The 26,238-nt window shown below is 43.3% G+C and overlaps 1 long non-coding RNA gene across 1 annotated transcript in view; it reads left to right on the top strand.

Annotated features, from left to right (window-relative positions):
* LOC114620740 overlaps positions 1–4,479 on the top strand; it is a 10,914-nt gene extending 6,435 nt beyond the window's left edge. The window contains exon 3 of the long non-coding RNA XR_003711348.1: positions 4,114–4,479. This is a non-coding gene — a long non-coding RNA (uncharacterized LOC114620740). The remainder of the gene's footprint in view (positions 1–4,113) is intronic.
* Positions 4,480–26,238: the final 21,759 nt, after the last annotated feature.

Raw genomic sequence — 26,238 nt, 5'->3', positions numbered from 1 at the left:
GTGTTTGTGGTGGTGTATATGTGTGTGTGTGTGTGGTGTGTGTGTGGTGTGTGTGTGTGGTGTGTATGTGTGTGTATGTGTGTGTGTTGTGTGTGTTGTGTGTGTGTGGTGTGTGTGTGGTGTGTGAGTTGTGGTATGTATGTGTGTGTATGTGTGTGTGTGGTGTGTGTGTGTGTGGTGTGTATGTGTGTGTATGTGTGTGTGGTGTGTGTGGTGTATGTGGTGGGTGAGCATGTGCGCAGAGCTAGGGGAGAGAGTCAGGTATTCTTATCATTCTCTGTTTATATATCAAGGGACTCTCCTTGAACCTGGGGCTTGTTTTCTTGGCTAGGCTGGATGCTGACAGTCACCAGCAATCTTTTGGAGCTAGGGTTAGAGCCGGCTTAGGATGCTCAGCTTGTTATGTGGGTGCTGTGATCCCTAGTCCAGTCCTCATGACCATAGCAAATGCTCTCAACACTGAACCATGTTTTCAGTATCCATATATTATTTTGTAAAACATTTAAAACATATAGAGAAAACAGCTAGCATTCCACATCGGAAGAGTGGAATCACACACTTATATACCTTGTATGTGTTTAAATTTCTTCCTTTATATGGTTCTATACTTGAAGGTTCTGTGGATTTAACTGACTATGGACAGAAAACATTAGAAGAAAAAGTCTATACTAAATACATACAAAATTTCCTTGTCGTTAGTCCTTAAACAACACAATATAACAACTATTCATTTAACATTTATATTATATTATGAATTGTCAGGACATGAGCAAATATGCTATTTTATATTAGGGACTCCAGCAGCCATGAATGTTGGTATGTGACAGGGACTTGGAACCAGTGCCCCACAGATACTGTGGTGTGACTACATATAAGTATATACAGTATAAGAATATACAATATTATATATATATACACACACACATATATATAATACATATATATACATAATATATATATAATTATTATATACATATATATTTATACATATATGTATATAAATACACACACATGTATAATATAATCACACACATATACTTATACATAATATAGTTATATTCTATACACATATACAACAATACAAGATACTGTCCCTTTTGTTGATTAGTAACTTGCTTTTCATTTAATCAGAAATCTCAATATCATTCTACAGTAATAGTTAATGGTTACATAATATTCTATTGTGAGAACATAGTTTTTTTTTCATATCTGCTCCCTGTAGCAAGACATGGAGATTATTTCCAGTTATTTTTAACCTTAAACAATTGTGCATAGACTTCTTTGTAGATATTTTTTGTTTACTTGTCTGATTATCTCAAGATAACCCCCAAGAAATGAAATTTCTGGCCTGTAGGGGACATACATTTTGGATGAGGGTGAAGGCTTTTGATACATATCTTTACACATTCTACTCTGAGTTTAACCTTAGTTCCACTGTGTGGTGCTTTGCTGACTTTAGAGAGAGTTGACTGGCAGACACTAATGGTTCTTTCCGTCCATGTCCCCTCTACTCCTCTCTGTTAACAGTGTTAGCTTATGGCAGATAAACCCTGATGTATGAACACTCATTTTGCCACACCCTCCTCATCCCACCTCGAGGAGGGCCTTTCTCCACTCCTGACAAGGGACAGCGTTTATACTCAGGAAGTGATTTTTCACATCTCTCCAAGCAAGTGCTCCTTTTTATTTGTTTCTACATTATTACAGATGCCTGCTGTTTCTCAAGCATTTTAATGTTGTGTTTTGTTTAAATAAAAATTTTCAAGGAGAGCCAATGTCATATAAAGCAAGCAAAAACCAGTTGATGGAGGTATGGAAGTACAGGAAGGGACTCTGAGGAACCCTAGGAGTCTGTAGCATTTGTTCTGTGTTTCCCTTTGGAAGCAGAAACCCAGCCCAGGCTCCTTTTATCATACCTGGGGGCCTAGCAAACTGCCGTTTCACCTGCAGAGGACAAGCTGCTTAAAAGTCACTAGCAGCAAGCACATAATGGGGACTGATTTTGTTGTTATTGTTGGTTTGTTTGTTTTTCTTTTTTTCAAATTCATCCATGTAGATAAGTGACCTTTCCTATATAGGCCACACAAAGGCAGGCAAAGTTCCCATATGAGTACACTCTGAAAACCAAAATGGGTGCTTACTTGTACATGGAATCAGGGTTTCTATTTTGAGTCTTCAGATTGCTGGTAAATTCCAAAACAAGTTCAGTACGTTTCCTTGTCCCAGACTTAGAACATTACCACTTGAGTGTGGCAAGGGGCCAACAGCGACTGATAGTGTCGTTAAACTGGAAAATGTGTCAGGCTAGGCCTGGCTTAGGCAAAATCCCCATACCGACTTTCATTTTGAAATGTGTATGTGTGTTTGCATGTGTGGGCATACAAGTACGTGTGGTTGTGCATGTATGCATGTGTGAATGCATGTACAGGACCAACATGGATGTGAAGAGTCTTCCTGGGATATGCCCAACTGTGTTCATTGAGGCAGTCTCCAGTTAGGCTGGCTGGTCGGTCAGCTTGCTCGATGTGCCTGTCCAGTGCTTCCATCCGAGGGCCTGCATTCCTGTCCTCCTCCTTATGTGGCAAGCATTTTACCTGCCAAGCCATCTCCCTAGTGTTCCCTGTGCTGTTTGACTTTACTTATTTGTTTTGTTCTTTAAAGACATGATCATACTATATAGCTCAAGTTGTCCTAAATCTTGTGCTCCTCCTGCTTCTGGCTCCTGAGTGCTGTGATTATCGGCATTTGTGCCACTATGTCTGACCTCTGCTGTGAAATTTTTTTAAAGAGTAATTATATCAGGAGTAGGAGGCCTTGGGCTGGCTTCAGAGATCACTATTTTACAGTCACTAAAATAATATCCTTAGTTTATAGTCAGAAAATGATGAACCTAAAAAACGACTGCGGGTGCTTAAGGTCACAAGGTGGAGAAGCCGGGACTTGACTCTACAGCTTCCTGGCTATAATCCCAGGGCTGATGATTGGCTGTGTGACCATGGGGACCACATTACCAATGAAATGATGGGTCTTCCTCACTGGCCTCCTTCTCCCAAAGACAGCCATTTATTAGGTATTGGCTGTCCTTTCAGAGTGGCTAGTCTCTATGGAGGATGCCTCCTGACACACGGGGAGTCCAGGAATGTGCTACCTTGTGATGCCAATGAAAGGGGGAGGCATCTATATTAACAGCTTCTGCAGTACAAAAAGTGCCTCCTCATTCATCCCCAATACTGAATCAGCCCTAGGATTCACATTTACTTCCTGGAATATGATGTTGTTTCTCCAAACAACAACAACAACAACAATAACAACAACAATAACAACACCAATGATGGTAAGCTTGGTCTGGGAAGAGCACCTTTGGTCTGCAGATCTCCAAGCATGCTGCCAATGTGGTCCAGTGGGTAGTGTTATTATCTCCTTTTTACAGATGGAGAAAATGAGGCACAAGAAGTTTAAGTTGGGGGTTCAAGGTCATGTGGGGCATCATTAATGGGGCCATGTGAAGAACTCGATTGTTAGTGCTGAAATAAAAGCTCTAGGCACTTAACAGGCTGTTGGTTGGTTATGCCTGTCTTTATGAGGACCTATATTTTTATAAACCATGCCATAAAAGTGAATACTGATCATTAGATTTCATTTCAAACACATCATTCACAGTCTTAGATGCTGCAAGAATGTGCCAGACACTCCCCTGTTCTGAGTAGTTGGATGCACGCACATCCTCTTTAGTATTCAGATAGGTCCCCAGTGGTTCAGGAAGTGACTCTAATCTATACTGAGTCTCAAAGCTGGCATTAGATGCTTGGACTCTGGTGAGAGTCCCAGGAAATCTCTATATGTTGGTTTATCAGTCGCCTGTCTTTCCTGGCAGGACCACCTTGGAGAAGAAACTTTATTTTACTTCCTCTATTTCGTCAATTATAATGAGAACAATTGGCATGAACTCTTTGTTATAGTTTTAAAGACAAGTTATGATGTTGCAAAAATTCACCTGACCACCCCCTAATGCACACACATTATGGAGGTCTCAGAGATGTTGCCTTGTGCTGGTTTTGAGTGTTTGGAAGGCTCTATGCCTTTTTAATATTGTTCCTGTGTTATCTCTAAAAGGGTGTGAGCTTTGGAAGGAAGCAGGCACCTCTGGAGATGCTTCATACAGACAGGGATCCAGCTCAGGACAGTGGGAGCTCACAGAACTGTTGGCTGGGTTGCAGAAATGGAGACCCAGAGGAGGTCATTGTGTTATTTTCAAGTCATCCCACTGCAACTGAGATCTGGACCCCAGGAAGTTGCTGGCCTGATTCCATTATTACAAGGTCATTTGGTAGCCATGAAGCTGGAGACTGGCTAGATTGGGGAATCTGGTTGCTAAAGTGCTCCTTGAACAGCCACATCTCTAAGCTACCATAGTCAAGGCATTAACCTGGGGAAAAACTAATTTTCTTCTAGAATCACACATGTCAGGGTGTCTGAAAAATATCATTTTTTTTCTGGCTACTGATTTATAGAAATAAGAAATTACAATCAACAGTCCCATGTAGTATACACACGATGCTGATGCTACCGTCCATAGTGTATTAGTCAGGATGTGTTCCTCTATGATGCAGTAATAAGTAGCCCTAAAATTTCAGTGGCTTAATACAGGCAATGTTGGTTTATTAGTCACCAAATATCTGATGCAGGCTGGAGGACCTTCCTCCTTGTTGTAGGTGTTGGTCATTTAGAACAATTGAACAAGACATCAAGACAGAGCAAGAAGAAGATGAAAGAGGCATGCCATTCCCTAGCCTACCCTAAAGGCAGGCAAAGAAATGAAGCTGGGGTGGAGATATGGTGCAAATATTTGTTTGATATTTGATGTTTCTGTCATTCTTAGTCAAAAGAGGTGGTGCTTTGGTCCCCAGCAAGTCATGTCCCCATTCACTCTCCTTTCATGTCTCCAAATGACCCAGTGGACATGGATTTTAGGGCTCCTTGAATGCTAATCAAAACACATTGTATATTCCAAGATTTTCAGCCTTAACAGAGATATCAGTGTGGTATCCCTGGGGAATAAGCAAAGATTTCCTTCTCTATAAATCACTCTTTCTCTGGCATATTCCAGCACCCGAAGTTTCCATTATTAATATTAATCACCCCTTAAGAGCTACTCTAAGGATCTTTTGTCAATTAAACAGCAAACTAGGCTGGACTATGGTAGTCCAGTTCATGGACTATCAAGGGTGGCCAGTTAGCTGAAGGTGTGTGCTTGGGGGTGGAGGAGGGAAAATGCATATCAGTGGATGCTTTGGATGGAACTAGGCTCCTGAGAATGTAGGTCAGGGGGCTGGCAGGGTGCAGTCAGGGCACCCTAAGGAAGAGAATTCGAAGGCTCCAGGCAGCTTCTCCAAATCACACCCTTGCCAGGACTCCAAACTGCTGAACCCATCAGGGAGTTATATCCTCCCACACCTATATGAAATGATGTCACAGATCTCTTTGGATGGACCTGGCATTTGGAAGGCACATGCAGAAAGATCCATCCCATAGAGAGTGAAGAGAAGTGAGCCTAAGTAAGCAGAGTTGGGATATTCTTCCCAGGCTAGAGGCCATTTGCTCTGGACTTGGACTTGGAAGGTGGATTTTAAATCCTGACTCTGCTACCTACGCACTGGACTCCTATGGACTTGTAAAATGCAGCTTGAGCAAGTAGCATAATAATTTTCACCCCTGCTGCTAGTATTGAAAGAGGCAATGCATACATGTAGGGGATTTGGGTCTGAGCTCTGCTCCCCTTTCTGCTCCCTGCCCACATTCTCTTAAATAAAATGTGTGGACTTGATCTGTCTCTGGAGTCCTAAGCTTTCATGGGCAAATGCATGATGGGCTCTTTCTGGGAGGTAGGGGTGTAATGCAGACTTCAAACTTACGCTTCTTCCCTAGGCTGAGGATGCCACAGACACCTTTGTCATTAACTAGTTTGTGTGCTTAAAATCTCTCATGATTTACACAAGCCACAAATCCTTCCATTTGCCTTGAGTGTGCTCACAGGTAAAGCTGGGACTGTTCCTGCTAGCTGCTGGTTATTATCCCAGCACCAGCACTTCTGCTTCTTGGCTGTGTGCCTTGGGCAAGTTACTCACCTTCTCTGAGACTGTTTCCTCATCATAAAATACAGATAAAAGAGCTTCTACCTCATCGAGTGCTCAAGATGAAAGGAGCTGAGCAATACGCAATACTGAGTATTTGGAATATAGTAAGGACTCGAAGCTGTGTTTGCATACAGTTTTGGATCTGCCCAGCGCCCCTATGAAGATGAGCAGGCTCAGACAGGCAGGGCCAGAAAATGATGTTGCTGGGATCTGAACGCAGACATCACCCTTTCTCTGACCTGGGCTGACTGCCGCAGGAGTTGTAAATTTTATCTTTTGTCCTTTTCCCATCTCTATGTCCTCCATACCTTCTAACATCCATAGGATTTTTCAACATTGGCCTGGATGGTATAGAGTGCTGAGTGCACACTTATCCTTGGTCCTTCTGAGTTAGCTCAGGTTGGTTTGCTCTGCTCAGTACTCTATCCATGTGCCTTACAACTTCCTATTGCCAGCAGAGGCTTGCATTCGTCCTCTGAGGACAAGGGCTGCCTGCTCTATTCCCAGAATGCCCTTGGGCAGCCAGAGGGCAGAACTACCAGGTGTGCCCTCAGCCTGACAGCCATCTTTCTGGGTGTTAACAAAGAGTAATTAAGTCATCTCATAAAACTCAGTGGTGGAAGCTGAGGTTGTGGTTCAGAGCAGTCTGGGTCAATGCCAAGGCTGCCTAGCTTCATCCAGTCCACACCCCTCATGGGTCTTGACGCCTAGGCCTACTGTGGGTGAATGAGAACCGATCCAAGAAGGCTTGGGTATGAATCTTCCTCCTCCTTTCCTAGTTGGGTGACCCTAGGCAAGCAACTTAATCTCTGGGGCAGTTGTTTCATCATTTAAAAATGGTGATCATAATCTTCCTTTGCCTTGAGGTTGTTGAGCAGCTTAAATGCCCTAATGATCTGAAGGCCTTCTGTATGATATGCCATTGTTGGTCCAGATAGTGTTTTATGGTCAATAGGATAGAAGCTGGCAGAGTAGTAGGGCTGGGACTGAGGCCTGGAGTCATCCCATTCCCCAACTCCAGCTCTCCTCTCATCCCAAACCACTTCTCAGGGCACACTGGACTTGAACCCAGTATATGCTACCATTTTTCCTTCTTTTCTTTCTTCTTTCTAACTCTGAGTTGTAATTGTGGAAGTCCAGGGACAGGGGACATCAGAAGACATCACAAATGGGTATTTGAAGAAAGCCCATAGTCCTCTTGGAAGGTCATCCTGCTGAGATGTGGAAGTGGGGTGAGTGCAAGTAAGTGCCTCAAGCTTCCCATGCCTCATTTTGCCTCCTGTCAGTCTGGCATCACAGTTCGTGTCCTGTACAAGGGTCATACAGGGCAACTGAGATGACGTAGGTAGGCAGTATGTGATAACCATGGAGATAGCCATAAATAACTAGTCTTCTCTGAATAGCAGTTAGCCTTCCAGGAAATCAGACCAACCTAGGTGCTCTGGGAGCCATCTGTGGCCATTGCTCTCTAGGAGCCTTTTATCCTCATTCATTTGATTTCTTCTGTACACAATCTCAAGAGTGATTTTTACCCAATACCACCCTATCTGTGCCACCTCAGGAGTTGCACAAGAATAGCCCTCAGTACTTTTTCTCTAGGTGCTTGTGATTTTGAACATCTTCTAATTGATGCTTATAGAGGACTGGGGGAAGCAAGAGCACTTTCATGTCTGAGAACTCAGAGAGGTGTACTCAGAATTTTTTCCAAGCATGGGAGCAGGAGCTTGACTCCAGCTCTCATAATGCCGAGAGTCCAATGAGCAAATCGGGTCGGAGAATTCAGGGGAAGAGGGCTCTGATCTGTAAGAGGAGGTTAGACAGTCCAGTGCCTCCAGAGGATGTGCAGGCTGCTAGATCCGATGCCAGGAGTATGGGTCTAGGTTCTGTCACTTTGAGGAGGTCCCTGTTAATTCTTGGGCCTCTATTTCCTCATATTGAAATAGGAAATTTTCATATTGTTTCCTATGGGCTATTTAGCTCTGGATTTTTTGTTTATTTTTGGTTTTGTGGGTCTTTGAGAGTCTATCCCATCTTTGATAAAACACTCCTTGACTTGGCCAACTTAGAAGAACTCCCAGAAGAAGATCTCGCTGTATATAGAGAGGACTGAAAGTTATCCTATGAGACTAGGTGGAAAACAAATTATTATCACTCCTCCCTACACACACACACACACACACACACACACACACACACACACACACACACTGCAGGTACATAGCTATAGATGACGAGAGTAGATCTGGATTCCCAGGGAAGCTCAGGGGTCTAAAGGATGTGTTGTAGATGATTGACGATGACTCTGGCCCATTTTGATGCGGATGTAACAGCTTCCTCAGGAAAGCATTTCCCCATAAGTATTTCAGTGAGTGGTAGATATTTGTGAACAAACTACAGTAATCGTGTTTGGTCCTTATTGAGATCTGGCTGAGGAAGATGTGAAGAGAGTAATTTTGGTAAGAAGTACACAAACACAGACAGGAGTCAGCAGAAGCATCAACGGTCAAACTTGGCTCAAGAAGGAAGGAGGGAAGGAAAGACAGAATTCTGGTGTTTCTCCATCTTTTTATGCATCTCTGGCCTCTGCTGAGACCCTCCACTGGCTCTAACTGAAGCCAGACAACCAAAAGAGGCTAGCAATGCATCTTGAGGGGTCAGCCTCTTGAAACATAGAGTACAGGTCAGGACTGGTCTTCTGAAGGAAATGGCAGAAATGGAAAGCAAAGAGTAGTCCATGGTGAGGAAGAGTCTCCTCAGGCTCTTGGGATTACCCAGAACCTGGGGAACCCAGGTACAGGTCCCCTGTGAACAGTTACTTAAGCTGTGTGCCAAATTCTTTCTTCCTCTTTTCTTGGTCATCAGTGAAGGAACCATGTACCAAAAGGGCTGACTTGGAGGAGGAATACCCACATCTACTTGGGAGGAGAGAAGAAACTATAGTCCTTTGGCTTTCTTTCCCCCAGAGAGGAGGGGCCAGACCCTCTCTTGATAGCCAAGTCTGTTGTTTGCATCTGTGGAAGGGAGAGCTGAGCTTTGAAGGTCTATTGCATGTTGAGCATGAGGCAGGCTCTGTGTTTATTTTGCCTCTTTTAATCCTTTGGTGATTAACACATGGAAATGAACAATTCCAGAGCCAGCTGTCTTTAGAGGGTGTAGACAGTGCTGGCTGTAACAAACCTGGGACGCTAACAAAGCTTGACTTCAAAGCGGATTCCAAGCACACAGATAGCTCTCCTATCAAGATGCAATAGAACTGCTGGGGAGTTACTTCAGTGCAGGTGAACTTACCCTTTGCCCCTCCCAGGAGATTCTATGTTTTTCAAGGTGAGCAGAGTGGGTGGTGCTGAGCCCAAAGGAGTGAATCAGAGATGGTGGAATCCCAGGCATTTCAGGAGGCTGTATTTCTAGGGTGGGTTCCTTCCTGACACTGTTCATATTACAACAAAAGTGGCAGCCACCTATTGTCCCCCAAAGGAGATTGTACCTGTGGGAGTGGTAATGGTGGAGAGGCACCTCCTGGCTGAGGCCAGGGCTGTCTGATTTTCAAAACCTAATCTGTTCTTTCAAAAGAGAGACAGCTTGACAATCGTCTCAGCCTCTCTGAACGTAGGGAAAGAATTCCTACTCTCATCTCCGAAACTCTGTTCCTTCGCCTGGAACATGGTGCTGTCATTATGCAATGTCCCTGTTGGCAAAGGTGTTGGAGCCCCTTGTCTTCAGGTTGGTACCATTTCCAAGAAGGAACATGGTCTTTGTAAAGAAGTAGGCTACTGAATAGGGAACTCTGTGCCAAATGACAGAGCCAACAAAAGGCAGGACCAAGAAAGTCCTTACCCTGACCTGAAGAGGCAAGTCACCCTGGTAGTAGACAGATGATGGCCTTAGTGTTCTGAAAAGATTTGGGGGTCAGATTGGGGTCATCCTGGACTGAGGGGAATAAGAGACTAGATCAGCCTGTCAAAAACCACACTGATCTGATGCTGGAGACTTGATCAAGTCCATTATACATAGTTTTGCAAATGGCAGGCAGGGTTGAAGGCTTTTCCCTTTATCACTGGGACATCAGTGATAATCACAACTAGTGTTCATTAGTCAGTTCTTTATGAGAACTTTATTTAGTCCCCAATGATATTTAACTGAACTTCTACTGTGATCACGCACTATGCTAAGTGCTTAGGTAGCTCAAGGAACAGGCCACGCGAAGATCCTGTTCTTGGGAGTAGAGAGATGGCTCAGTAGTTAAGAAAACTTAACCGCCCTTCCAGAGGACTGGGGTTCTTTCTGCAGCACCCATAGACCAGCTCACAATTGTCCCTAATGCTAGTTCTAGTGGAAAAGCCTTTGCAAAACCATGCAAAGTGCCTGCCATTTGCAAAACCATGTATAATGGACTTGATCAAGTCTCCGGCATCAGATCAGTGTGGCTTTTGACATTCTGGTCTAATCCCTTATTCCCCTCAATCTAGGATGACCCCAATCTGACCCCAAAATCTCTTTAGAACACTGATTCTTCTTTGGTGTCGGCTAGTACTGGGCACACACAAGGTGGACAGATATACATGTAGGCACAATAACCATATACAATAAAAACAAAACAAAACCAAAACAAAAATCTGTTCTCCTGGGAGGGCTGCTACACCCAACAACTCTAGGGGCCACCCTATACCTGGACTACTGTATAACTAGACTACTGTGAATGTAGTGCCCTCCTGTCAAACTGCCTGGCAGAGCTTTCTGTGGCACTCAGGTTCTAGGGCAGGTAGTAGAATATTAACAAGGTAGGTTTTTCTATGCCCTGATACCGTTTGGGAAATGGATTCATGGAAAAGCTAAGTAACTCATGAAGGTTTTCAGGCAAAAGCAGTTGCTGTGATATAACCTTTTACTGACTTGATCTACTGCCTTTGTAGTCAGTTTTACTATGTACAGCACTCTCTGTGAAGAGAGGGAGGAGGGAGTGGTTAGGCTGGCATGGTAGAGGCTGCGGTGGCTGAGGCACTACATCTTTACTGGATAAATAGGTCCATGTCTGAGGTAATAGGATCTCTCTTAGCTGTGGTAAGCTTGACAGAAGCAGCTGCCTATGTTGAGAGGTTGGGAAGACTGCTCTTTTCTCCCCATTAGCTGTGCTTGGCCTTATTCAAGGAGATCTCTAGATGGACCTCACGGTTTGAGGTGTCAGAGTCATCTCCTGTTTCATCCATTTGCTTATTATTTCTTAGCCATCGTCATTGTGTTCAGGGTAGAGACGTGGCTGAAGGAAGTTGGAGGTTGGCATTTGTAGCTGCTGAATACATTCAGTCCAGGACAGAGCAGAAACTGTTGACAGATGGCCTTGCGTCATGTTCTCAGAAAAATGTGAACTCATGCAAGAAAACAGACATTGCTCTAGAATAGGGGGTCAGGATCTGGTCCTGCCAGGGTTGATAGAGTGGTAAACTTGAGTTTCCCCTTTGGGTCAGGCACAGTTTGATCCCAAACATGAAATGAAGAGAACTTGGTTCGAAACTTTCTCTCTGTCTCTCTGTCTCTCCCTCTCTCCTTCCCTCTCTCCCTCCCTCCCTTCCTTCCTTCTCCCCCCAACCCCTGTGTGTGTGTATGTGTGTGGTGTGTGTGTGTGTGTGGTGTGTGAGGTGTGTATGTGGTGTGTGTGTGTGTGATGTGTGTGGTGTGTATGTGGTGTGTGTGTGTGTGGTGTGTGTGGTGTGTGTGGTGTGTATGTGGTGTGTGTGTGGTGTGTGTGGTGTGTATGTGGTGTGTGTGTGTTGTGTGTGGTGTGTGTGTGTGTGTGGTGTGTATAGGTCAGAAGTTGATTCCAGTGTTCCTCCTCAGGAATGTTATTTGTCTTCTTTTCTGAGATAGGGTCTCTCACTCTCCTGGATCTCAACAAGTAAGCTAGGCAGACTGGCCCCTGAGGTTTGGGATTGCGAGTGCCTGCCACTACCCCTGGCTCTTTAAATGGGTTCTAGGGGTTGAACTCAGGTTCTGATGCTTGTATGGAAAGCGTTTTACCATCTGAGTTATCTTGCTTGCCCTGAAGTTGCTTCTTTCTAGGGAGTTGGAGTGCGTCAAGACATCTACAGTGCAAACTTGCGTGGCAGCTGTGTGCCGGTTGCAGGAAGCCCTCTGTAGCTGAGAGCTTTCAGGGTAGACTGCACTGACTCATGGTATCTATTTGTCTCCTCCACTGACCGAGCTGGTTCTCTGCTCTCAGCCAGAGCTCAGCCGAGCCCTCACAGCGCTCCACATCCTCTTTATTACTAATGAGGCGTTGCTCCTTAGTTATGAGGCACTGGATTCCAGAAGGGCTTTCCTTTGTCTCAGTGGACTTAGCAGAGGGTTTATGAAGATGTCTCGAGGATGACATTCTCTGTGGGACTCTTCCATTCTTCAGGAGTCGGGCGAGTTCAAGTGAGCTGGGGATGGGCATGGAGGAAGCCTATGGAAGGTTGCATATGATATACTCCTCACGGAATACCTCACTGTCCCATTCAGTGACCATCTCCCCAGCACTCCACACAGTCCTCTTCATACTCTATTGTCTCATTCGAAGTGAAAAACAACCAGAGCATGGGAGACATAGGCGTTTTAGGCAGTTTAGTATTGTAAACGATACAAATGAACAGGGGTAGTATTAGATCATTAAAAATTTGCCTAAAAATTAACAAACTAGAAGATTCCAATTTTCCTCAGGGTGTCCCATCTCCTGAGTATAAACTAGTCCTTGATGCGTCAGAGTTTCAGAGTCCCAGGGTCCTAATAGCGACAGGCAGGAAGTAGGGGAAGTTTGCCAGCTGGCTGTGGGATCTTCCAGGAATTTTGTATCAGTGTATGCAAGAGTGTCTGTGTTTATGTGGGCACACATGTGTGGGGGTGCATGTGGATTCCAGAGGTTGCTGTCGTATGTCTTCCTTTATTCTCTTTACCTTATGGTTTTTGGAGACGAGATCTAACTGAATGCATGGCTCACCTATTGGCTAGACTGGCTTGCCAACCAGCTCCCGGAATCTACTAGGATGGCTGCTGAGGATCCCTGAGAAACATGATAGTTTATTGAATTTTTTAAATGATCAATTAAATATATTTATTGTACACATTCTAGAATATACAGAAAACTATAGGGAGAAAAATCACACAGGCTGGGCATGGAGGCACATATCTGTCATCATAGCACTCAAAAGGCTGAGACAGGAGGATGGTGAATTGAGCCAGCCTGGGCTATCTAGTAAGACCTGGTATACAAAACAGGTAACAACAACACACATACACAGAGACATACAGACATTCACATACAGACACATACATACATATACACACATACACACAGAGACATGCACACATTCACACATAGAGACATCCACATTACATACATATTCACACGTACATACTGAGACACAGAGACACACACACACACAGACACGCACACGCACACACTTCTCAAAACACAGTACTCTTAACTTTTGAGTTTATGTTATTTTCTTCTAGTTATTTTCAGAGTGTATTTTTTCTTGTGGTAAATATACAGGATACAGTATTTTAACTATGTTTGAGTATGCATGTTTGTGGCACACTATATTTACACTGCTGTGCGTTAGCACTGCCAACCACTTGAGACTTTCCAACATTCCAAACTAAAACTCGCTACCCACTAAGCAACCTTGCCCCACTCCCCATTCACCTCATCCCTAGTAATTTCTGTTTTACTTTATGAGTGTGGCTTTTGGTTTCCAGGTGTCTATTTTTTCTTAATTACATTTAACATTTTATTTTGTGTTTGTGTGTGGGTGTGTGCATGCCGTGGTGGGCACATACAAGTCAGAGGACAATTTGTAGAAGTAAGTTCTCTCTTCCCACCATGTGGGTTCCAGTGATTGGAGTCAGGGCATCAAGCTTGCTGGCAAATGCCTTTACGCACAGGATTGTTAAAGTAGGATCACTTCCAGACATTTGTATTTTGATTTGCTGCTCTTGTTTTTCATTGGTTCATACAAAATACATAAATTTAAACCTTTTGTTTTTGTGTGTGTTTTTTTGGGGAGGAGGGTTAGAGGCATGTACCACCACCACCCAGCTAAGCCTTCTTTTTATTAATTAATTAACTACTTAATTAATTAACTAATTAACTAATTAATTAATTAACTTTACATCCCCTTGCAGCCCTGCTTCCTTCTCTCCTCCCAGTCCCACCCTCACAAATCCCTTCCCCATCCCCCTCTCCTCTTCTCCAGGGGAAGCCCTCTTTGGGTACATCCCTGCACCAGGACTAAGCATATCCTCTCCCACTGAGGCCAGACCAGGCAGACCAGATAGGGAAAGTGAACTCAATGGCAGGCAACAGCGTCTGAGACAGCCTGCCTCTGACCCCCGACTCCAATTGTTAAGGAACCCACATGAAGACCAGCTAGTTAAAAAAAAGTTTTTTAAAAAAGAAATTTGAATTGAGCCTAATGAATGTTGAATTTAGCATCCTATTTTTTTTCACTTTTTTATATCATAAGCATTTTTTTTTGGTTTTTCGAGACAGGGTTTCTCTGTGTAGCCCTAGCTGTCCTGGAACTCACTCTGTAGACCAGGCTGACTTCGAACTCAGAAATCCACCTGCCTCTGCCTCCTAAGTGCTGGGATTAAAGGTGTGCACCACCACTACCAGGTCATAAGCATCTTTTTACATACATTCTATGAATATCATTTTAAATGATTGAACATTATCAAATTGAGGGACTTTATCACTTACAGTAGTGTTTTCCCGGTGGCTTTAAATGATTAGAGTGCTAACAGATATTGTGGAGATAGCTCAGTTGGCAGAATGCTTCCACCCTGGAGCCCACATAAGAGAGCTGGGCATGATGGTGTGTGCTTGTAATCATCTCTGGTGGGCTGCTTCCTGGCCAGCCAGCCTAGCCTACTTGATGAGGTCCTTGATGAGAGACACTGTCTCAGATAAAAGGGGGCCCACAAGGAATAACAGCCTTCCTCTGGTCTTCACTAGCACATCATGACTGGCTTTTTGATGTGTGTTCAGAGGATAGAATTCAGGTCTTTGCTACAAGGCAAGGATTTTGCCAACTGAGCTACTGTCCTGGCCCATGATACCTTTTAAAAACATCAGACATTTTGAAATAGTGGTGATACAGTTGCTATATTTGATAATGTTCCACCGTTTAAAACAATGTTCATGGATAGAGTGCATACAAAAAAAATGCCAATGATATCCAGAAGTGAAGAAAAGAAACCAGGGTGTTAATTTAACCTTCACTAGGTTCAATTCAAATGCACAGTTCTCTGACATCATCTTTTCTTTGAGATTACATGCTTATTTGGGGCCAACTTGGAATTTTGATCATGGAGGTCACCAGGTCTGTCTCCTACCCCAAACTTCTCTTGCTGCCTTTACCTGGGAGGGGATGACACTAGTTAAAACTTGTCCACCTCTGTAACTTCAGGATTGAGCTTTCATTGTGGAGATCCAGGGGCCCTGGGTTCTCACATCAGCTGGGCTCATCTCAAACGTCATGGAGAGGTGCCTCATCCTCTCCCTTCCAGGGAAAGGCTGTGTCACAATGAGCAGCCCTGGGCTTCTCCCAGCTCTTTCTTGGTAGCATAATCTGATGGGTGCTGAACAGGGCTCCCAGCTCCCTTCAGCTGGCTTTTGAGAAGACGTCATGGCCAGTGCAGATCTGAATCAGCCCATTTTCTCCCCCGTGGCACTGTGTGCTTTGGCTGCCTGGCCAGAAAGCTGGGCCTATACTTACCTATCATTTTGATGCTATCTTGGGGTGTAACTGGAACTGGGTTCTGGGTGTGGAAATTCTTACTCAGAGCACAAAAGGTTGGAGGGAGCTCAGAGGCTGCACCCAGGAAGGACTATTCCCTGAGGCCTCTTGGCGAGGTGGCTCTCATTTCTTGGAGAGGAGCTGTGGCCAACAGGTGGGTGTTCCTTCGGGGAGCGAGTTCCTGCCTTTTCAGTAGCTATGGGCCATTGCAACCGCTCTTACCTACTCCGTCTACAGTATTCCACAGTCCACAGATGAGTTAGCCCAGGGTGGAATCGTGAAGGTAGAGCCATCGCCATGGCCCTGTGAGCACTCTGACCTCCTCTCACTGTTGTCCTTGAGATGTGTCCCATATCCCTTGAAAGGACTCACGGCTTCCTGAGCTATGGCAGTTGGATTCCAGATAGCTTTGGGGTGTTGAGTCTCCAGCACAGGAGAGGGAGAGATTGTACACAACTGACTTTGGAAGTTCTGTCGTTCACATTTACATATTTCTTCCTTTCCCAGGTTTTTTTCTGGTGTACAGCGATGATTTCATTTTTCCTTTCTCAGTTGTATTTGTAGACGAGGGTTCATTCTGTCATGATAGCAAAGAGCATAAACATGTTTGCTTTGATATGCGGTTCCTGATATGCAGATGTGAAAAGACACACAAGAACTTCCGTGAGCCCACATCCATTCCTTCTTTATCAATGAGATAGAGGTTCTGAAGTGCTCAACAGGAAAAACACCAAGTTGTTACATTGCCTCTTTTGTTTTTGCTTTGTCCTATCTACAAAACACTCCAGCATCTAACCCTGAGGGGACCTTGTGGAAGAGGGGGCAGAAAGATTATAAGAGGCAGAAGACCATGGAGTTTGCTATAAGATTGTGTCTCCTAGCAATGTCAGATGATACACCCATAAAGTTTCACCAACATGATCGCCTACATGTGAGCTGAACAAGGACAACAATAGATATGTTAATTCTGGCCAGGAAAAGCCTACAAGACCTTAACCCCACACAACGAACATCCCACAGCTAATGAATGCTGAGGTGGAAGAAATAGTCTTCCCCGGGGAAGAACACACCAGTTAGTTATCCAGTATCAAATGGTCATCCCTGAAAACACACATACAAATAGCATTCTACAGACCAAGCGGGTTGTATTCAGGAACATACATGTATATCAAAAATGTACATGCATTCAATAAAAATTGATGAAAAAAGACTATGAATTTGAAAGTGAGCAAGGAGGGGTGTATGGGAGGGTCTGGAGGGAAGAAAGGGGAGGGAGAAATGTACTTATAGTCTCAAAAATAAAAAAGGATATTTTCATTTCAAATTATTACAGTACTTAACACAGAGACAGAGGTTGTTTGAGTAACATCACGTGCTCTAAATACCCATCTTCAAGCTTTTTTGCTGGCTCTGATGTTCTTTTCTACTCCCTGACATTAAGTCACTGCAATATTGCACTGTGTATCTCCAAAAGACAAGTGTTCTTTAAAAGCAAAACAACAAGAAAACTATTATACACCATGTATGCCTTTGTTAGGGTTTCCATTGCTATGATGAAACACCATGACCAAAGCTACTTGGGGAGGAAAGGACTTATTTGGCTTACACTTCCACACTGTAGTCTACTTTTGAAGGAAGTCAGGACAGGAACTGGAGGTAAGAGAGAGCTCATGCATAGGCCATAGAGGAGTGCTACTCACTGACTTGTTTAGCCTGCTTTCTTATAGAACCCAGGACCACTTTCTCAGGGGTGGCACCACCTACAATGGGGTGGGCCTTCCACATCAATCGCTAATTAAGAAAATGCCCTGTAGGATTTCCTATTTCTTGATTTTATTGAGGCATTCTCTCAAATGAGGCTCCCTCCCCTCCAGTGACTCTAGTTTGTGTCAAGTTGACATAAAACTAGTGTATCTATGCCAACGTTGGCATCTGTGTGTATGTGTGCTCATATGTGTGCACTAGAGTGTGGTGGTCAGAGGCTGGCATTGGACATCCTTGTCAGTCATTCATCATTACTGTTGTTTGTTTTTTGAGAAATGGTCTCATTGAACCTGGAGCTCTGGATTAACTGGCTGGATTGCCTCCTTCCTAGTTCTGGGGTTACAGTCATATGACATCACACCTGACTTTTTACTGTGTGTTGAGGACTCAAACCAGGTCCCCCTGCTTGTGCAGCAAGCATCTTATCAACTGCAGCGTTTCCTCAGCCTTGCTTCTACTTTTTAAAGGAAGAAATTAAGGGAGTTTTCATAGAGATCAAAGAAAGAATAACATTCTATCATCTCAGTTAAAAATATAACAGTGGGGCTGGAGAGATGGCTCAGTGGTTAAGAGCACTGACTGCACTTCCAGAGGTCCTGAGTTCAAATCCCAGCAACCACATGGTGGCTCACAACCATCTGTAATGAGATCTGATGCCCTCTTCTGGTGTGTCTGAAGACAGCTACAGTGTATTCATATATAATAAATAAATAAATCTTAAAAAAAAATATAACAGACAACTAACATGTCTTTATCGCTTCTAATATGGGTCATCTTGTTATAATCAGTAAAAAAAAAAAATCACCCTATCATACATAGGCTGGTGAGCTCATTTTATTAGATCAACTTAAAGAGGGGCCTTAACAAAAGATACAGTGTAATTTCTTATCACTTGCCACAATGGAGACTTTTATTCTTTGAAATATAATACCATGACTCAGGATGAGTGAGTTCTTCCCATGAATAATATACTAACTTTACAGTGCTCTGTCACACAGGTAAAAATGTTCTAAACTAGAGATGGAATATGATGAGAAGCACATAGCAGTTTTAATATTATCTTCTTGCCCTACATAGATTTTGTTGTATATGCTCCCAATGCAGGGCTTAGGGGAAGGCTGTGGAGGTGAGGCTACCACACAGTGCACTGGTGAGTGACAAAACCAGCTGGCACAGGCTTAGATGCCAGGTCTGCTACCCCTTAGCTGTGAGCTCTCAGGAAGCCAACTTTCTTCTTCAGGTCTTTCCTTTTCATTTGTAATATGAGGATGTTAAGAACATACCAATATAGTTAGATTCAATCTATAAGCACGATACCATATTGGTATCTATTAGCTAGACCATACTAATAACTGATTACTGCTAAACAGTTTAGCAGTAATGATGACAACGATAGGCATTCCTAGCAGCCTAGCAGTGGTCTGAGTTTTCCTCTCCATGTACAGAGGACCACAGCGAAATGCACACATCAGTATTTCCTTAGGTACTGCCTGAACTCATGATTGTAGCAACAGTGAGGGTGTGCGATAGTTACGGGAATAGTCACGCTGGGTGTGATGAATAGCATGTCACTCAGTTTGTTTTAATTGATGATGATAGTTATGGTATGATGATGTTCATACTAGGGATGACGACTATGACAGGACGTAGAAGGCTTTTACAATTCCTGTCCGAGCCACATTGTCAATACTTGTCTTTCCTAAGCCTTCCCTCAGCCATCTGACAAGCATGCTGACTAACTTGTCTTGTTGCACCCTGCCTCCCTCCTCTGCCTCTGTCTGTCTATTGATCTCCTTTGTTTGTTTGTTTTTGTTCATTTTTCTGTAAAGCCTGGTGCTGTGATTGCCTGTAAGTAGGACCAGGAGGTGAGACTCAGATCCTTGTTCAATGAGGGGACCACTCATCTGCCAGTGGCACTTGATAACATAGGCCAAGGAGCTAGTCTCTTAGACCACCAAGAACACAGGCAGGGCTCTAGAAACCCAGAGTGCAGCCCTCAGAATGCAGTCCTTTTTGGTTTTACTCGCTAGTGGCTCATGTCTTTGATGTCTTGAGAGAGGACAACAAGCTCCTCTGGTTTTCTAGCCTGGTCTATAGGGCTAAGGCTACCTGGCCTGCACACACTCACCTATGACTATGAGGAAATCCAGACTCTCCACAGGCCTGGAATCCCAAGAAAACTGTAGAGGAAAGACTTTCTCTTTTCCAAGATCAGGATAAAGGGAGTTAGCAGTATGCCCAAGGGTGCTGAAAGGTGTGGCCAAATTAAAATGCAAATGTGCCTGATATTGGCTCTGTGCCTTCCTATAACTTCCATTAACTTTCCAATAACCTTGCTGGCTGGACTTCATGGAACTATGTTCCACCCTTTCCAGGTGTGATTCAAATTTAACATTTTAAATAAATTCCATAGTTTGAGATAGACACCTTGGTATTCTAGGCAACATAGACTTGGACAATTAATTTTTTTACTGATTTAACACAATAGCATATCACCATCTTTTCTGTATCTCCACTAGCTCATGTAACTACACAGGCTCTCATGAGAAGAAGCACTAAGATGTGAGCATGCACTCATCTCTTCACAGTAGGTCTGCACCTGGGACCTTGCTCATGTCTCTAAGTTGATGGATAAAGCACACTTTTCATCTCAAAGCTCAGGAGGCAGAGACACTTCTGAATTTGAGAACAGTTTGGACTGTACTGAGTTTTGGATCACTCATATTGTATCAAGAGATACCCTGTCTTAAGAAAAACAAGTTGCTAAGTTTCAATTTTGTGAAGTATGAGATTTTGTGCAATGAGCCCTATGGTCTTAGAATACTGTCTATGATTTATTATTTAATATAAAACATAGTTTATGAATTTGAAAAACTTTAGAAGCTTACACTTAATTATAAATATTCTCAGAATTAAAACCTACTTATCTAACATGAAAAAACTCATGCCATTCCAAACACTTTGGGATGCCTTCCAGACACTTTTTTTTTATTTGCTCATTTTGTTTTGTTTTGTTTTGTTTTGTTTAGGTGGCCAGGGAAGGACTCCATCCTTTTGATGAACAATTGACATAGATTGTTTCTTGAGGAGAAGTAAAAACAAAACTCACACTAGTTTCTTTTTGGTTGGCAGGATGGAGTTTATACCAACACTAGGCAGCACTACTATTTTGACAGAACACATCAGACTGATTGTTTAATTATTGACTATGTCTCTCAACTCCAACCCCTTGTGATATGATCAAATAAGGACTAGAGATATATCTACCTGATTAACTGATGATAAAAGTTGTCTTAGTTAGGTTTCCATTGCTGGGAAGAGACACCATGACCAAGGCAGCTTTAATAGGGACAGCATTTAATAGGGGCCGGCTTACAGGTTCAGAGGTTCAGTTCATTATCATCATGGCAGAAAGCATGGCAGCGTCCAGGCAGACCCAGTGTTGGAGAAAGAGCCAAGAGTTCTACATCTTGGTTTGAAAGCAGGGAGGAGATGACTGTCTCATGGGCAGCTAGGAGGAGGTGTCAATGCCCACCCCAACAGTGACACACTTCCTCTAACAAGGCCACACCTACTCCAACAAGGCCACACCTCCTAATAGTGTCACTTCCCATGGGCCAAACATATTCAAACCACCACAAAAGTATACATAATTTAATGAGTTGTTTTTCAGCTACAGTAAAGAAGGAGATATTGATAAATACCACAACATAGATGTTGTTCAAGGTATAATGTTAAGTGAAAAGACATATGTAAAATGTTCCTAAATTGTTTTATAGAAAAATACCCTAGAAGCAAATATCCAGAGACGGAGAGCAGATTTGTCCTTTCCAGATATTGAAGGTAAGATTGAAAGTGGCTAGGTTTCTTTTGTTTATTTTTATTTGGTTTGTTTCTTAATAAGCACAGGTTTTCTTTTGGGATTAATGAGTTTTTGGGGGGAACTAAATGGAGGTGAAACTTGTATGGTATTGAGAATATATTAACTGCTCAGAATATATATTATAAAATAATTACTATGATATATTCCATGTGACTTTTATTCCAGTTAAAATTTTTTTTTAAAGAATAGCAACCAAGACCAAGGGGAAAGGGAAAGAGGGAACATTATTGAATAAAGAATTTTAATAAATTTTGGGAATTGGAAAATATCTGGAGTGGAGGAAGCAGTAACTGTGAGACTCGGGTAAGGTTTGTGTAGAGTTGGTATCCGGAAGGATCAAAAGCCAGTTTACTGAAGAAACAGGAAGGCCAAGGTGAGGAGATGCTGGGGGCATCTGTCAGGCAGATGGGGATGTGCTCAAATTTAGTATACATACATTTGGATGTTAAGGATCCATTTCCCATCCCTAATAGCCAGGACACTCAGTTGTCCTCTGGGTGACAGAGATATAGAAGCAGCAGGGCACAGGGTGAGATGTTATCCACAAATGAGGATGGGTTATAGATGAGATTCAGTTCTCTATGGGCAGGACTATGAACCAGACTCTAGCTCTCTATGGGCAGGGCTATGGACCAGACTCCAGCTCTCTTCCCACAATGCCAGGACAGAGCTTGCATCAGCCCTATACCCTGCCTCAGGCAGAGGTCTGGAAGAGTTCTTTCTGGAGAAACTCATTTATCCTAGAGAAAATAGCTGGCACTTTATTTGTGGGATCTCCTGAGGGAGAAATTCACATGCCACTCCCCCTCCACACACACACACACACACACACACACACACACACACACACACACACAGTGCCTGTGCGCCTGTGCTGGCTTCACCACAACACAGAGCTTCTGCCATTGATTGATGTCTCAATCTTAGTGAACGAAACCTAGGTTCTCTTTAAAGATATTTAAAAAATGTAAGTGGTCCCTTAGGGAAGAGGAAAGAACTGGAGTCAAATCAAAATGGAACAAAAGTTAGAAGAACTACTGAAACAAGACTTTAGGTTCAGAGACAACAGAGAATCAACCCAGGAGGTAAGGATGGCCTGAAGACTCCCCAGAATTGGTTTCCAGATCAAAAAAATGATTACTACAATGGGAGGGTCGGGGAGAAAAGAAGGCAGAGACGGACACAAACGTGTATATACATGTGCATGCATACCACACAAAGTGGGGAGAGAGAGGGAGACAGAGAGATAGGGCAACAGACACATTGAGACAGACAGAGACACACATACGTGCATACACACATACACACACAAAGAGAATGACAGAGACAGAGCCAAAGGCAAAGGCAAAGAGACAGGGGAAAAAGACAGACACACAGGAACAGGAAGAGGTATATACACACATGCACACACACAGGAAAACACACATAGACACACATACACACACACACACACACACACACACAGAGAGAGAGAGAGAGAGAGAGAGAGAGAGAGAGAGAGAATTATCCTTTAGAACTTTTAGAACTTTGTCCCAAATCTTTAAATAAATGTCACATACAAATGTGTTGATCTAAGAACAGTGTTGCACTTCTCTGCAGTAACATTGGATGCTAAAGAATAACAAAAATAAAAACCTAATCATCATTAACAGCAGCAGCAATGACAGCAGCAGCAGCAACAACAAAGATACAAGGTCTTGAACTTTCCTAGAGAAAAATGGCTAACTGAAATTCCACAGTCAGCTCCTTTGAAACCCTGCAGTGAAATGAGAATTAAAATATTGCTAGGGATATAGAGACTAAAATTTTACCTCGTGCACCCAACCCCAGGAGTTATTGGAAAACACATTTCCACAGAACCAGGACATAAATCAAGAACATAGAAGAATGGGGATTGGGAAATACAGACAACACACAATATAGGGACACAGCCAGAGGGACACCAAGAGGTGCATCCAGGGAGACAAGAGATAGACAGTCCCAGGCAGAACAGCACCAGGAAAAGAAATGAAAGGAAGTCTTTTTGGCTAACATGTTTGGAAAGTAGTAAAATGTATATAACAGGCAAATTGTTACATTTCTAAAACCAAAAGCAAAACCATAAAAGCCACAGAGAAAACCGAGTAGGACAGTGGCAAAGACAGTGGCTAACTCTTGGAAAGACAGACAGCAGCCTTCAGGACAGGAAAGACAATTGTGCCGGATAAAATTGACTCCTGGATAAAAAGGGAACCGTACACACAGTCCTGGAAATTCAAGGGTTGATTAGTACATTAAGCCAAAGCCGTGACAGTTGGGGGGAGGGGTGGGGCAGTGGGAGTTATGGGAGCTGATTTTTGTTTCTGCTGATGTTTAAAATTGATGTGTCAAGTGATAAAAGCAAAGACCTCCAACTGCAAAAAAAAAAAATGTAGATGCGAATATCAGAAGGAAAACTAGAAGAGGTGGATGTGTTACCCCCAGAAGCAGATCTGGGATGTGACGGTAGAGTGGTCACAGGTGGGGGTAATGGGGAGATGCCATTTTGTTGGAGGTGCTTTTGGCAAATCTTTCAGTACCATTGACTATGTTTACAACAAAAAAAAGTAAATTATTAGTCAAAAATGAGTCAAGTATGCTAATCAATAATACACATGCCAAGGCTGATTGTCAGAGGTGGTTTCCATGTACTCAGACATCTAATGAACTCAAATAATGAAAACAGCTGGCATTTATGGGGCATTTAAGATGTGCTGTTCTGCTCTGCTGAGCCTTAAAACAACCCTGCAACTAGAGCTTCATTCTCCTTTTAAAGACAGAAGGTGTAAGGAGCTCAGGGTCTCAGCGAGCAGCCTGGAGGTGTGGAACATAAGTCAAATCAGCCAGAGGAGACCCCCAAAACGGCTCAAGATACCACCTAGAGACCACCTACCCCCCAAAACAAAAGGTGTTGTTGAACATATGAGGGAGTTAGAACATCAGAGCATTGTTAGTTAGCAGGGAATGAAAACAGTATGGCCACTGTGAGAAGCAGGGTGGTGGCCCCTCACGTGGTGGAAACAGGCTACTGTATAATCCAGCAATTTTCCTCCTGGGTGTGTATTCTCAACACCCCATTCCCCGTGGAAAGCAGGGTCTCGGAGAGAGACGCGTGCACCTGTGTCCCCAACAGCATTACTCTCAACAGCTAAAACTGAGTGTCTACAGATGAACTGTGATATGTAGTATAAGAGGGCTGATATCCCAAAGGAGGGGACCTTTAACACATGAAGACATTGCATATTGTAAGATAGATAGATAGATAGATAGATAGATGGATGGATAGATGGATAGATAGATAGAGTACAAAGGCAAAATACTTCCGTAAGGCACTTAGAGCAGTAGAGCAGTCTGGGGCCATGTGGAAGAACCAGGGAGCTGTTGTTCAGTAGTTCTCAGTATTGCTCAGTGGTTCGGTGCAGTAGGCTGAAAAGGTTCTGGGCATGGATGCTGGCAATAAGGCACAATGTGAGTTTATTGAATAACACAGAACACTGTTATTACAGGTAATATATAGTATATATAGATATAATCGAGGTTTTATGTGTATGTGTACAACATATGTAAAGCCACTCACTCAGAACTGGGATATGGGGAGGGTGCAGGGAGCACTGGGGGCCATGTTGTAAGGAAGGCAACTGACTCGGAACAGTGGGAGCAGTGTGGTGCTGGTGCTAAGGGTACAGGGGAAGCTGCAGTTTCCTGGGCTACCACCGTGTGACATCCTAGAAGATGCTTCATCACTTCTGCCCAATCCACCACCAAGGAAGGCCTCCTTCCTTCCTGAATATTCTTTCTGGAACATGCTTCCCAATTGTGCTCCTGCTGATAGCTGCTGTTTCCTTTTGGGTTATGAGACGCTAATTTTATTTTTCTTTCATATGAAAAGATAAAGATGAGGGTCTTTTTTTTTCTTTGTAAAATAGAGAAAAACAATAAATCACTCAAACATTATCATGCCTTACTTAGCCTTTTTTTTTTTAATTTATTTTATGGTGGTATGTTTTCACGGATGTGTATGCATGTATGTATGTTTGTGTGTGTGAAGTGCACATGCCTGTGCATGTAAAGGCCAAAGGACAAGTCAGGTGTCATCCCTCACATACTCTCTGCCTTTCTCTCCCTTCTCCCCTTTGTGTTTTCAGACAGAATCTTTCGCTGGCCTGGAACTGGCACAGTAGCTAGGCTGACACACCAGTGAGCACCAGGGCTCCTGAGAGCCTGTCTGCACGTCTCCAGGGCTGGAATTAGGTTTACACACAGTGCATGCCCCAACACCTGGGTTCTTAGCTCAGGTTCCTGGCCTGGAATGAGGTCCTCCTACTTCTGAGGCATTCACTGACTGAGCTAACTCACCAACTCCTACCTTACTATATTTTAATCAAATACACACGTATGCGTAGTTTAAGCCCTCTAATAGTAATATAGTCTGTGATAAACTTCTTCCCAGGCTTTAGCTCCAATTCCACTGGCTGCTGCTAGAGTCATTGCTCTAGAGCTCAGTAATGTGCTTACATGACTTCTCTGGCATTTCGTATTTCGTATCCAGTATGTCTTGAGTATTTTACCATTAAAAATAAGTGTGTTCACTCACAGGATCTTCCTCCCCTCAGGCCCACTCTGCTCCTCCTCCACATAGTGACATTGTGTACTGACAATGTCATTT

This window comes from Grammomys surdaster, unplaced genomic scaffold (genome assembly GCF_004785775.1).
Source record: "Grammomys surdaster isolate TR1022 unplaced genomic scaffold, NIH_TR_1.0 170, whole genome shotgun sequence".
NCBI classification, from domain to species: domain Eukaryota; kingdom Metazoa; phylum Chordata; class Mammalia; order Rodentia; family Muridae; genus Grammomys; species Grammomys surdaster.
This window is presented reverse-complemented; position numbering and strand designations above follow the sequence as displayed.